General features: G+C 42.1%; 1 protein-coding gene across 1 annotated transcript in view; it reads left to right on the plus strand.

Moving 5' to 3' along the window:
- Positions 1-14935, plus strand: part of LOC137436117 (adhesion G protein-coupled receptor B3) — a 999412-nt gene that overhangs the window by 892832 nt on the left and 91645 nt on the right. The window lies entirely within an intron of this gene.

Consider the following 14935-nt stretch of genomic DNA (forward strand, 5'->3'; position numbering starts at 1 on the left):
TTTAAAGAGAACTGATAAACCTCAACATTACTGAGTTTTAGTTGCCACTGGCTTCTCTAAAGCCTTTGATCGTGTTAGCCACTTATTGTTGCTGATAAATTAATTAACCCCGGTATTAGACCATCCATTATCCCATGGATCTTTAGTTTTTTTTAATCCAACAGAAGCCAGGCTGTACGCAACAATGGCAAAGTTTCCACATGGGAAACAACAATTGCTGGGGTTCCGCAAGGCACAAAAATTGGTCCTTAGCCATGATAAATAACTTTCTGGTAACCCTGCAGTTTCCTAATACAGGTGTATTGACGACATGACGTTGTGTCAAACATACAATGACATTGAACAAACTACAGAGTGTATAAGTCAATACCCAATTTTAAATTGTTGTAGAAGTTTTATTTATGAACCGATTTTGGTGAAACAAACTGCAAATGAAAGAGTGTCCAGTGAGGTTTATGCACAACTCTTTAAACCTCCACATGTGCTCCAGCACTATCAACACATTTCCTTAATCGCAATTGCATATTTGCTACTGCTAATCGCAACATGTTTTCAGGAATGTCAGTGAGAGCATTGGTTATGCTCTTCTCCGGTTCATCAAGGTTCTAAAACATCATTGGATACTCTATCGCTCACATTTTGTTTCATTAAAATTGGTTCATAAATAAAGCTGCTACAACAATTTAAAATTGGGTATTGACTTACCATACACCCTTTAGTTCTATGCAGCAGCAACTTGATTGCCTTCAAAATTGGTCATCGAAAAACGACATGAAGCTTATTCCTAGAAAATGGCAAGTTGTGATTTCATGTTTTTGAAAACTCCTGGCAGACGTGCTTAGTTTTCAAACTGGAGACTCAGTTATTAACCAAACAGATTGTGTTTAACTGTTAGGCATCTATGTGCAAGAAAACTTGAAATGGGACACTCACGGCAAGGCCATGTGTAAAACCTTGAACAGAAAACTCTACTTTTTGCAGCAATTGAAATAATAATAATAATAATAATTCATTTATTTTGTATAGCGCTTTTCATGAAGCCCAAAGGCGCTTTGACAGAGTGCAAAACATAATGCATAACAAAACATGAAAACAACAATTGCAAAAAGAAAAGAATCAATAGGGAAATATTTAAAGCAAAAGGAGGGAGAGGGAGAAGTGATAGTCAGGGGTTAAATGCTGTGGGTTGAATGTTGAATGCAGTGCTGAACAGGTGGGTCTTGAGTGATGTTTTGAATGTGGTGAGTGAGGAGGAGTCTCTGATGGTGTGAGGTAGTGAGTTCCAGAGGGTGGGAGCAGCGATGGAGAAGGCCCTGTCCCCCCAGGATCTGAATTTGGTCTGGATGGGGGGAGTCATGAGGTTGGTACCAGCATAGCGGAGGTTGCGGGTGGGAGTGTGTCTGGAGAGGAGGTCAGCCAGGTAGGATGGGGCCAGGTTATGGAGGGCTTTGTAGGTCAAGAGGAGGATTTTGTACTGGATTCTCTGGGAGATGGGGAGCCAGTGAAGCTTGTAAAGGACGGGGGTGATGTGGTCACGGGTCCGGGAATGGGTGAGTAGACGGGCAGCGGAGTTCTGAATGTATTGGAGTTTATTGGTGATTGTTGAGGGTGAACCATAGAGGAGGCTATTGCAGTAGTCCAGACGGGAGGTGATGAAGGCGTGGATGAGGGTTTCTGCAGCCGTGGAGGAGAGGGATGAGCGGAGACGGGCGATGTTTTTCAGGTGAAAGAAGGCTGTCTTTGTGATCTGTTTAGTGTATTTGTCGAAGGAGAGGGTTTGGTCAAAGATGACGCCAAGATTCCGGATGAGAGGGGAGGTGGATACTGGGATACCGTCGATGTTGAGGGCAAAGTTATGGGTGGATTTTGTGAGCGTTTTTGGGCCAATGATGATTATTTCAGATTTATCACAGTTAAGTTTGAGGAAGTTGATTTGAAGCCAGGATTTTATTTCAGAGATGCAGTTTGTCAGGATAGAGTGGGTGTCGGTGGAGACGGACTTGGTGGAGATGAAAAGCTGGATGTCATCGGCGAAGCAGTGGAATTGGAGACCATGACGGCGGATTAAGTGACCGAGGGGGGACAGGTAAAGGATGAAGAGGAGGGGGCCAAGAACTTAACCTTGGGGGACACCTTGGGGGAGGGGAGCAGTGGGGGATTTGCAGTTATTGATGGAGATGAACTGGCGTCTGTCAGAGAGGTATGATTTAATCCAAGAGAGGGCAGTGCCGGTAACGTTAAATGTGGATTCAAGTCGGGTGAGGAGGATGGTGTGATCGATGGTGTCAAAGGCAGCGCTGAGGTCGAGGAGGACGAGAATGTTGAGGTTGCCAGCGTCAGAGGAGAGGAGAAGGTCGTTGGTGATTTTGAGGAGAGCAGTTTCAGTACTGTGGTTGGAGCGGAATCCGGATTGGAATGTTTCATACAGGTTATTGGCAGAGAGGTGATGTTTGAGTTGAGTGGCTACAGCGCATTCCAAAACTTTTGACAGAAAGGGTAGGTTGGAGATGGGTCTGAAGTTGTTTAGGGTGTCAGGGTTTAGACCAGGTTTTTTTAGAATGGGGGTAACAGCAGCAATTTTGAGGGATGGTGGGACGATGCCTGTAGACAGGGAGGAGTTTATTGTTGCAATGATAAGTGGAGAGAGAGCAGGGAGGGAGGCCTTGACAAAGCTGGAGGGGATGGGGTCAAGAGTGCAGGTGGCAGTTTTCATTCCTATGAGGAGTTCAGAGAGGTCAGTAGGGGAGACCGGGGAGAATTGAGACAGGGGAAGGCAGGATAAGGGGGGGCAGGTGGTTGGAGGGGGAGCGGGTGCGGCGGTGGTCAAGCTGTTGTAGATGTTGTCAATTTTGCGTTGGAAGAAAGAAAGGAAGGAGATGCAGTTGTCTACTGTGAATGACTGGGTAGTGGTGTCCAGGGGGCGGAGGAGTTTGTTTATTGTCGAGAAGAGTGCTTTTAGGTTTCCGGAGCCAGAGTGGATAATTTGAGAGTAGTAGGCGGAGCGGGCGTGGGAGAGGGCATCTTTGTAGTGTTGTAGGTGGTCCTTGTAGGCTTGGGAGTGAACTGTGAGACCTGTTTTATTGCAGAGTCTTTCAAGTTGGCGAGCACGAGTTTTCATCAGGCGGAGTTCAGGGGTAAACCAGGGAGCAGAATGGGTGAAAGAAACTGTTTTGGTTTTTACAGGCGCAAGCTGGTCAAGGCAGGAGGAGAGAGTGTGGTTGTAGTAGTCAGTGAGGTCGGAAGGGGTGTGGAGGTCAATGAAGGGAGAAGTGGACATTTTTTCAGAGAGGGTGGATGAGAATGAGGTAGGTGAAAGAGCGTTTAGCTTACGGAAGTTGATAGTGCGATAATGTCTTGGTGTTGGGGTGGGGATGTTGATGGTCATAGTGATGGCTAAGTGGTCAGAGAGGGTGAGGTCGGAGCCAGAGAGATGGTGCAAAATTCATCCAGTGGAGCAGACAAGGTCCAAAATGTGACCACGGATATGCGTAGGAAAGTTGACATGTTGAGTGAGGTTAAAGCAAGTGAGTAAATCAGTAAAGTCAGTGGTTATTGTGGAGTCAGTGGAGTCCATGTGGATATTGAAATCACCAAGGAGGAGGATTGAGGGGGAGAGGGAACATAGCTGGGTCAGAAAGTAGGAGAAGTCAGACAGGAATAATGGGTGTGGTTTGGGAGGGCGGTAGACGACAGCCATGACTGACTGCGTGCGACCAGAGAGTTTAAAAGCCAGGTGTTCAAAGGATGAGGATGAGGCGATGGGGATGAGGCTGGTCCTGATGGCTTGACGGTGGATAACGGCAATTCCACCACCTCGGCCCTCCGAGCGTGGTTTATTGACGTAGGTATATCCATTGGGTGTGGTGAGGTTGAGCGTGTAGTAGTCCAGTGGTTGTTGCCAGGTTTCGGTGAGACAGAGAAAGTCCAGTTTGTTATCCAGGATGTAGTCGTTGAGGATGAGGCATTTGTTGTTGAGGGACCGGGTGTTGAACAGGGTGAGCTTGATGTTGTTTTGAACAGCGGGGATGAATTCAGGTGATTTAGCCAGGGTTCGCAGGCAGGAGGTGCGATTTTGTGCGTTGCCGTGATTAGGTGCGCTGGGACGATGAGTGGGAGTGCGCTGATCCGACCAGAGGACGGGGATGGAGCGACCTGATTGTACATATACAAACTTACGACCGGAGCCACGGTGAATGTACCTGGGTCGTCGAAGGAGTCCATTTGATTTGATGGCAGAGATGCATGATGGGGTGGAGCGGGTATTGAGCAGAAGGAGCCTTGCGGCGGAGTACCGCAGAGCCATGCCAGGCAGGAGCGGAGAGACTGTTGTAATATCCCTATTTCTGATTTAAAAACAGATTATATACAGTATGTCCGACCCACTTTGGAGTATGCTGCACCTGCATGGTTTTGTGGCATAACGAAAGTCCAGAAACAATGCTTGGAGAAATTGCAATGGAAAGTGTTTTGTATATTTCTCTCTTGTGACTGTTCTAGAACCAAACCGTTGAGAGATGTGCATCAGTCTTCAGGCTGTGGTGTATGTACAAGTAGAGTCACGTGAAAAAGTAAGTACACCCCATGTAAAGTTTTGACTTTTTCAACATATTTCAACATACAGCTATTTGATCTTCATTTCAACAATATTGATAGATAAACGTGATATAATATAACAAATATCATAAAACATTTACATTTTGTAGTCCTTAGTTATCCCCGCTTGTCGTTAAAGGCGGCAAAAAGGGTTGGCGTCAGGAAGGGCATCCGGCCGTAAAACATTGCTTCAAAAAGGGGACCGAAAAACAACAACAACCACGGTTCCCGAAAAAGGCCAACCCCCGCCTTGCGGGGAAAAATGGCCTCTAAAGGTGGTTATATTTATTTATATTTACATTTTGTAGTCCATTGTATAATTTAAATAAACATAAATGCAAATTTTGCATGTGGAAAAAGTAAGTACACCCTTGGCTCCAATAGGTGGTATTGCCCCCTTTGGCAGAAACAACCTCAAGGAGGCGTTTCTTATAACTGTCCACCAGTCTCTGGCATCGACTGGGAGAAATTTTTGCCCACTCCTCCATGCAGTATTCATTCAGCTGTACGATGTTTGAGGGGTTTCTTGTATGCACAGCTCGTTTCAAATCCCCCCACAACATCTCGATGGGATTTTGATCCGGGCTTTGACTTGGCCATTCCAGAACCCTCCATTTCTTTCTTTTCAGCCATTCCTTGGTGGATTTACTGGTATGTTTAGGGTCATTGTCATGTTGCAAGGTCCACCTTCGGTTGAGCTTCAACTTTCCGACAGATGGCCTCACATTATCCTCGAGCACCCTCTGGCACAAAGAAGAATTCATAGTGGATTATATGATTGTCAGAAGCGCAGGCCCTGATGCAGCCAAGCTGCCCCCAAACCATAATATTTCCACCACCATGCTTTACAGTTGGTATCAGGTTCTTGTGGTCAAATTCTGTCTTTGGTTTTCGCCAAACATGTCTTCTGGTACTGTGACCAAATAGCTCTACCTTTGACTCATTTGTCCAGAGCACATTGTTCCAGAAGTGCTGGCCTTTGCCTAGGTGTTCATTGGCAAACTTTAGTCTTGCCCTGATGTTCTTTCTGGACAGCAAAGGCTTCCTCCTGGCCCACCTCCCATTTGGATCAAATTTGTGCAGCCTCTTTCTAATGGTAGACTCGTGCACTTTGACATCAACAGTGGCAAGAGCTACCTGTAGGTCCCGTGATGACATTCTGGGGTTCTTAGAGACTTCTTTCAGCATCTTGCGGTTTGCTCTCGGGTTGAACTTGCTGGGGCGGCCTGGCCTGAACAATTTGGCAGTTCTTTGGAATCTTCTCCACTTGTAAGTGATCTTCCGGACAGTCGAATGATTGATTTCAAATTGTTTGGAGATCTTTTTAAATCCCTTTCCAGACTCGTAGGTATCTATAACCTTCTTTCTGAAGGCCTCAGAGAGCTCTTTTGATCTAGGCATGGTGACGCCACACACTTCAACAACAAAGAGCAAACCAAACTAAATGTCTGAGGTTTAAAGAAGACAGGTTCCTCCAGGATCCTCTCTAACAATGTTCTAATCATTTGCACCTGAGCTGGTGCACCTGATTCTAATTTTAGGTTTTTGAAGTAGTGATAAATGTAGGGGTGTATTTACTTTTTCCACCTGCGAAATTTGCATTTATGTGTATTTAAATTATACAATGGACTACAAAATGTAAATGTTTCATGGTATTTGTTATATTATATCACCTTCATCTATCAATATTGTTGAAATGAAGATCAAATAGCTGTATGTTGAAATATGTTGAAAAAGTCAAAACTTTACATGGGGTGTACTTACTTTTTCACGTGACTGTATATGATCATGGTACAGTCTTGTTGAATTGTGTACTTTGGCCATGTGGTCAAGGTGCATGTTCCAAGATTGTTAAAATGGTTGGATTGTTCTACCTTTTTAGGAGAAAAAAGTCATTTTCCATCACAACGGTTTCTTGATATGGTATGACCATGCATGCACTCTGGCCCTGTGGGTTGAGATTCATGAGTTCATTTCAACATGTGCTTCATATATCGGACTGGAGTACAGTACATGTGTACATTAATTTGACAAACTTTGTTTGACTTTGAATTTTGGACATGGGGCCCAAGCACATCTCCCGAGCTTTCTTATAAAGTTTTTTTCTTCTTTTATTTAAAAAGGCTGTCTCGCCAGTCTAGTTATTGTTACCTCCGCCAACGAATGTGGGCAGAGGTTACGTTTTTCACACCTGTCTGTCCATCTGTTTGTCTGTCTGTCTGAACAGGATATCTCAAAAAGTTGGAAACGGATTGGGGCGACATTTGGTGGAGAGGTTGGGTATTTGACAAGCACAAAATGATTAAAATTTGGTGAATATTCCAATCCGGATCCTGATCAGAGAATTGTTCTTAAGTGATTCTTCACCATTGAGTGATCGGGCTAAAACCGATATGTAGCACGATATCTCAAAACGTTATTGATGGATTTGGATGAAAGTTGGTGGACCTGTTTGGGTGTGTGACAAGGATGAATCGATTCGATTTGGCTGAAGATCTGGATCTGGATCCAATCATGTTTTAAGTGATTCTTCACCAATGTGTGATAGGGCCAAAAACGATTTATAGCATGATATTTCAAAAAGTTGTGGATGACTTGTGACAACGAGGTGGATAAGTTGGTTCAGTGACATGAACAAGCCAATTAGATTTTGTTTCAGGTCCAGGTCCAGATCTGGCCAATCAATGGGATACAAATCATAAACTGCTCAGCTTAGCAAAGGCATGCATGCGCTTTACCGAGTGCCGTTCTGGCTTGATAATGCATTCTAGCTCTGTGGGTTTGGGTGAATTTTTGTGTGACCATGCGTTTCAGCCTTTCAGCTGAAGTACACTAGTTTGTCCAGCTTTGTTGGATTGTGTACTTTAGTCTACGGGCCGGAATGCATGCCAAAAGCTTTGTGGCAATGTTTCGTTTTTATCCTTTTGCATGTAAAAAAAAAAAAGTGCTGCCATAATGACAGCCATGTGTGTTGGTATGGCCATGCATTCTGACCTTTTGGGCTCGAATGTATGTGTTCCCATGTATGACCATGAGCTTTGGCCCTCGGGCCAAGGTTCATGAGTTTAAGTTTGACAAGCTTTATTTGACCATGTAGTTTGGTCTTGGGGCCGAAGTTCAGGTCCTTAGTTTGTTATAATGATTGATTTATTTTCACCTTTTTAAATAAAAAGGAATCTCTCAACAGAGATGATGGCCAGGGAGCCAGAAATCTATGGATTGATTTATTTCTGCAGAGGGTGCGCTAACGATCCGATCAAAAAGGCTTCTAAAGTGATGTCAGCAGACTGATACTGTAGTACTGTATTTAGCAGCATGGCAGCTAACACTGCATTATGCAGTGTGTTGTGCTTTTGCGTTTTTCAAAGTTGGCTGATAAATACTGTGGTATTTCCATTTGCAATGTATGGATCTGAGTCATAGACAATGAAAAAGAAAGGAAGGAAGAAGATTTGTAGTTTTGAAATGTGTAGTTTGAGACTAATGTTCAAAATTCCATGGACTGCGAGAAGAACAAGAAAGAGCAATCAGAGATTGCAGACCCTCACCAGGATGTGTTTTCAGTGGTTTTTAAGGCTTTTATGTTAAAACAAATTTGGCAGCCGAACCACGTGACCGACGACATCATCATTATTTTTTTTATTCACTAATTTATCCCAAGATGATGCTCAAGAAATTTCATCTTGATTGGATGAAGTTTTGTACCTGTCGAATTACGACGTCATAATGTAGGCACCTATGACATCGTCATTCACAGACGTTATTCCACATGGCGAGTTCTTTACAATGAGCCATGTCTCAATTTTTTCTATGCAGTGCTTTCGGAGATATAGAGACGCAAATTTTTTTGCCTTTTCCAAGATGGCGGCCGTACCACGTCACCGATGACGTCATCATTATTTTTTCCCTCCACCAATTTATCCCTAGATGACGCTCGAGAAATTTCATCTTGATCGGATGGTTTTGTACTTGTCGAATTATGACGTCATAATGGATGCACATATGACATCATCATTAATATATGTTATTCCCCATGGAGAGTTCTTTACAATGAGCCATCTCTCAATGTTTTCTATTCAGCACTTTCGGAGATATAGAGGTGCAAAGTTTTTCGGTTTTTCCAAGATGGCGCACATACCACGTGATCTCTGACGTCATAATTATCATCAGTGATTTTAGAAGTGGAGTTGCACCTATGGTGAAAATTTCCTATCAATCGGACCGACGGTTGCAGAGAAAATCATATTTATTCTGTCCGGACAAACAAACAAACAAAGAAACAGACAAACAAACAGACAGACAAATGGACTCAAATGCAATACCCTCTCCTCAGGCGAGGGTAAATAGAAAGAGCAATCAGAGATTGCAAACCCTCGCTCGTCATATTTATTCTGTGCGGACAAACAAACAAACAGATGAAAAATCTGTCAGAGACCGGGGACGTGCCAGAATATACTTTTTTATCGGCCATTTTGGACAAATATGGCGGCCGAACCACGTGACCGATGACGTTATCATTATTTGTTTTCTAAACTAATTTATTCCTAGATTATGCTCAAGAAATTTCATCTTGATCGGATGAAGTTTTGTACTTGTCGAATTATGACGTCATAATGGATGCACCTATGACGTCATCATTAACATATTTTATTCCCCATGGAGAGTTCTTTACAATGAGCCATGTCTCAATTTTTTCTATTCAGCACTATCAGAGATATAGAGGTGCAAAGTTTTTTGGTTTTTCCCAAGATGGCGGCCGAACCACGTGACTGATGACGCCATCACTATTTCTTTTTTCTTCACTGGTTTATGCCTACATGGCGCTCAATAAATTGCATCTTGATCGGATGAAGTTTTGTACTTGTCGAATTATCAAATTATGACGTCATAATAGAGGCCTTGGGCCGAGAGAGTTAAAAATTGGGCACAGTCTATTCCAGGGCAAGACAAATATGTGTGTAAAGTTTGGCGATTCTATGTGCAACGATGTAGACGTAGTGCTGCGCACAAACAGACAGACAGACAAAACCAACCGATCAACATACTTGCCGGAATCTTTTCCGGCAAGTAACAAATGAAAAATCACTCATATAGCGACACTTGACAAAACAGAATAAAGTAGAATGGCACTCAGTAGAGCATCCTTTTGACCTCAAAAATAATTAGTGGTTGAATTCAGTGACCTGATATGCAAATCATCTTCAAAGTTTAAGTTAATCAGATGAAAATTGACAATTTTAGAAATTTGGCCTATGTTGACCTTTTGGCTTAAGTTGACCTCAAAAATAGTTGGTGGTTGGTTCAGTAAGCTGATGTGAAAATCCTTATCAAATTTCAAGTCAATCGGATGAACATTGAGGATTTTAGAAATTTGAGAAAAGTGGTTGACCTTTGGCCTATGTTGACCTTATGACCTATGTTGATCTCAAAAATAGTTGGTGGTTTTGTACTTGAAGAAAATCTTCAGTTAGTTGTTATGCAAATCCTATTCAGTTTTCAAGTCAATCGGATGAAAATTGAGGATTTTAGGAATTTCAAAAAAGTGGTCAACTTTGGCCTATGTTGACCTTCTGACCTATCTTGACCTCAAAAATAGTTTTTGGTTGAATTCCGCTAGCTGATATGTAAATCCCATTCAAATATCAAGTGAATCGGATGAAAATTGAGGATTTTAGAAATTTGAAATTGGTGTTGACCTTTGGCCTATGTTGACCTTTTTGCCGATGCTGATCTCAAAAATAATTGGTGGTTGAATTCAGCTCGCTGATATGCAAATCTCATTCAAATATCAAGTCAATCGGATGAAAATTGAGGATTTTAGAAATGAAAAAAAAGTGGTTTACCTTTGACCTATGTTGACCTTTTGACCTCAAAAATATATATGATTTTGTCGGTCCACGAACTCTACCATTTAGTGAAGTTTCGTGAAGATCGGTTTAAAATTGTGACCTGTAGGCAAGTATAAGTGAGCGGACTGACATACACACAAACAAACACACAAACAAACCGGAGTGATCAACATACTTGCAAAAAAAAACGGAAAATGAAAAAGCGTCACTTTTTCCCCTCCAGGGTGTCTTGTTTGTCAATATTTCAAATGAACAAGTTGATTTACTCATAATTTCAGCCTCCAGAAGAGATTTATCAGCTTAAGATACATTTTAAAACTGATAATAGGCCACAATTAAACCTATTATTGAAAATCGCCCACGTATTGCATTCTATAAGAGAAAAATGTTAGTTTTTATTTTTGAATTGTGAGAGTTCCGTGTGAAAATCTAGTTATTGTCGTTGTCTAGTACATGTATTCTGTAATACTTTAGGAGAAGGTGTCCAGTGGGGCTGTTGGTTATCTGAAGCAGAACATTTGATTCATCACTATCACTTTTCCTTTTCTTTCAGCCTGTGACATATAGTAATGTTTTTGTTTGCTTGGCCATTTTTCTTATAATCAAGAGCACGTTTCATGATGTGTGATGTTAATTTCCTTTTTTATTTTCAGGTGTGATCTATCCAGCGCCCACTAAAGAAGTTTAAAAGATCAAGAAGAAACAATTATTTCAGGAATAATGGCAACATGTGGCTCACCCCCAGTGAAGAAGCGAAAGCAGGGAAGTGGGAAGGAGCCTGGAATGTGCATTATTCATTTCAGAGGAACCACAGACCAAACTTTCACCTTCATTTCATGTCTCAAAGAGCCACATGAACGATTTGAAGCAATCAAGACAATCTCTCATTTGAGACAGCAGCAGCCCATTGGCTCCAGTAGTAGGATGGATGACGTATGCAAAAGTATTCCGGAAAAACTAAATGAGGAAGGTCACGGGTATCACGGAGCCTGCTACAATATGTTCATCAAACACAAAGAGAGACTTGTTCAGTCTGATGCTGGTGAATCTTCAGATGGGTCCAGTAAATCATCTAGAAGGTCGTCCACTGAAAATATACTGTTTGCAAAGCACTGCATCTTGCTTACTGGAACAGCTAATTGGGCTAATGCACACCTGTTGGTCAGAATTAGTACAAGATGATCGGAGAGTAATTTTGATTAAGAGTGGAGAAGCCTTCGATATTGCCCAGGAAGAAAACATTCCTGAATTGAGGTCAAAGCAAGAAGAAACCGACAGTAGGGTTGTTCTCTACTGCATCTGTGCTGCAGAACAGGGATACCAGTATGCAAGGGTCAGGAGTCCAGACAGTGACATATTCTGGATCTTGCTGTATCATGCCAGGGAAATAGACATTACTATCCTCTTCGATACAGGTCGTGGCAAGAAGAAGCGCCTCATTAACATTACAAATCTCTCTAAACACCACACAGAGCAAATGTGTGAGGCGATGCTGGCCTCACATTGTGATCATCATCGTGATAATCATCGCAATCATCATCGCAATCATCATCGCGAGCATCATCGCAATCATCATCGCAATCATCATCGTGATCATCATCGCAATCATCATCGCGATCATCATCGCAATCATCATCGCGATCATCATCGCGATCATCATCGCGATCATCATCGCAAGCATCATCGCGATCATCATCGCATTGCAATCATCATTCATCGCTGGCTGGCGATGCATTCACCGGTTGTGATTCGGTCAGCTCTTTCAGGGGTATTGGAAAGATTAAAACTCTCAAGTTGTTACTGAAATCTCCTGCACACTGTGATGCTCTGAAGCATTTGGGAGATGACTGGAATGTTGATGATGATCTTCTGATCGGGTGTGAAAAGTTCACCTGTGCACTGTATGGGAAATCCAATTTGGAGAGCGTAGATGAGGTGCGGCACTTGATGCTCAAGTCAAAGTGTGATGGAGATATTTCAGTTGACAGTCTAACATCCAGTACAATTGACCTGGCTAGATTGCCTCCGAGTAGGGCGTGCTTGAGGGAACATGTTGCTCGATCAAATTATCAGATAAGAATATGAAAAATGGCAAATGCTGCAATATGTGAGATCCCCAAACCCTGGGAAGGACATGGATGGAAAGAGGATGGAGAACCACTCTGGTGTGCAGATGAAATGATCTTACCACAAAAACTAATTGATGTGCTGGAGAGAGATGTAACAGAACTGGAGGAATCTGACGATGAAACAGGAGAACAGGAATATGCTGCAGATAGTGATACAGATAGCTCCTCTGATGAGGACTAAAACAGTTAAAGTGAAATTTGTGATAATGGAAGACTGGGACATTATATTTCACTGTGGGCATGCAGGGAAAGGACATTATCAGCAGATTGGATTGTGTAAATAAGTGTTATCTAGGGCGTTAGAGATTCCCTATGATATTTGTTCCTACTGAGACTAAAATAAGAAACAGGTGCTTATACATCTCTTCCAAAAGCTGAAAATGGGGTCCAATTAAACTTATTCACCTAAAATATTGACAAAGAAGACACCTGGAGGGGGAAAAGTGACGCGTTTTCATTTTCCGTTTTCCCATCCTCTGTATCTCGTGCAATTTCTTCTGCTTTAAAGCCGGTATTGTTTTTCGCCAAAAAAAACGTCGATCGTGACACTTTATTCTTTGGGTACATCTTTTAAAATTTCACCAGCTACTTAATAAGTAAGAAAATAGTGGTCCCAATGAATGCTGAGGGGGGTGCATGGTTGGTCCTCCTGCCCCCCCCCCCCCCCCCCCATGTAAGACTGATAGATAAAGAAAAAGAAATAGAGTCAAAGAGATAAAATAAAAGAAAAAACTATTTGTCAATCACGAATTGTTATAATTTTGCTATGTACAGATAATTCCTGATGAAATAATACTTTTCCAAATGCTGTCTGATAGAATTCCTAATAATGGAAGGTCTTGGGTACTTTTCTCAAAATGAAAGTCTAGTTATCTGAACAATAATTGCTTGCTGCTTCTGTTTATACTTCTTGAAATATTGGTGATTTTGTTACCTTTACCATTATCTTGCATAAATGATAAATTAGATCACGCTCACTAAATATTTTAGTTCTGTATTTATTATCTCCGCCACCGAAGGTGGATGGAGGTTATGTTTTCACCCCTGTCTGTCTGTTTGTTTGTCTGTGAACCAGATATCTCAAAAAGTTGTGGACAGATTCGGACAAAATTTGGCAGAGAGGTAGCGTATGTGACGAGGACGAAATTATTAGATTTTGGAGAAGAGCCGGATCCGGATCCGGCTACTCGAATTTTTTAAGTGATTCTTCACCATTGGGAGATAGGGCCAAAACGATACATAGCAGGATGTCTCAAAAAACTGTGAACGGATTCGGACGAAATTTGGTGGACAGGTTGCATATGTGACAAGGAAGAATTGATTCAATTTCGATGAAAATTCGAATCCGGATCAGAGAATTTCTTAAGTGATTCTTCACCATTGGGAGATCGGGCTAAAACCGATACATAGCACGATATCTCAAAAAGTTATGGACAGATTTGAACAAAACTTGGTGGACCGGTTGGGTGTGTGACAAGGACGAATTGATTCGATTTTGTTGAATATCTGAATATGGATTCGGATACGATAATTATTAAATTTTTTAAGTGATTCTTCACCAATGAGATCGGACAAAGAGTGATATATAACATATTTTTAAAAAAGTTGTGGACGAGTTATGACTAAACTTGGTGGACGAGTTGGTTAGGTGATGAGAACAAGCCGATTAGATTTTGGTTCAGGTCCGAATCCAGATCCGGCCTATCAGTGGGATACAAAATGTAAACTGTTCAGCCTGGCCGAGGTATGCTCTCTACTGAGTACCGTTATAGTTTTTATTTTATTTATTTATTTTTTAACAAACAATCCAGCATTGCACAGGCCTCATATTTAAAATAATCCAGACAAATTGCACAGATGTCATATTGTTAGTACTAGGGCGTGCCCGTACGTGGGTGCAAAAAAACATGCGTGCAAACAACAACAACAAAAAAAAACTTTGAAACCACGTGGCAGTAACGACCACAGAACCCCCCCCCCCCCCTCTATTTACATGAAATGGTTTGGTCCATTCGCAAAGCCAAAGCGAACGGCTTGCGAGTACGGTAGAACCCCCCCCCCCCCCCCTCTATTTACATGAAATGGTTTGGTCCATTCGCAAAGCCAAAGCGAACGGCTTGCGAGTACGGTGACCATATCTTGGGAACCACTTGTCCGATTAATTTCAAACCTTGAAAAGGCACATCCTCGGGTCCCCAGCAATATACCTGGCAAGTTTCAAGTATATCGGACCCGTGGTTGTCGAGAAACAGCGGTCACAGACACACAGACACACACACAGAGATTACTGGAATTATAGATAGATTAAGAGTATCCTAAACTTGTCTGAAGTAGGTAACATGGTTGAAATAATTTATCGGTCTT

Source organism: Myxine glutinosa, chromosome 11 (assembly GCF_964187855.1).
Source record: "Myxine glutinosa chromosome 11, kmMyxGlut1.1, whole genome shotgun sequence".
NCBI classification, from domain to species: Eukaryota; Metazoa; Chordata; class Myxini; order Myxiniformes; family Myxinidae; genus Myxine; species Myxine glutinosa.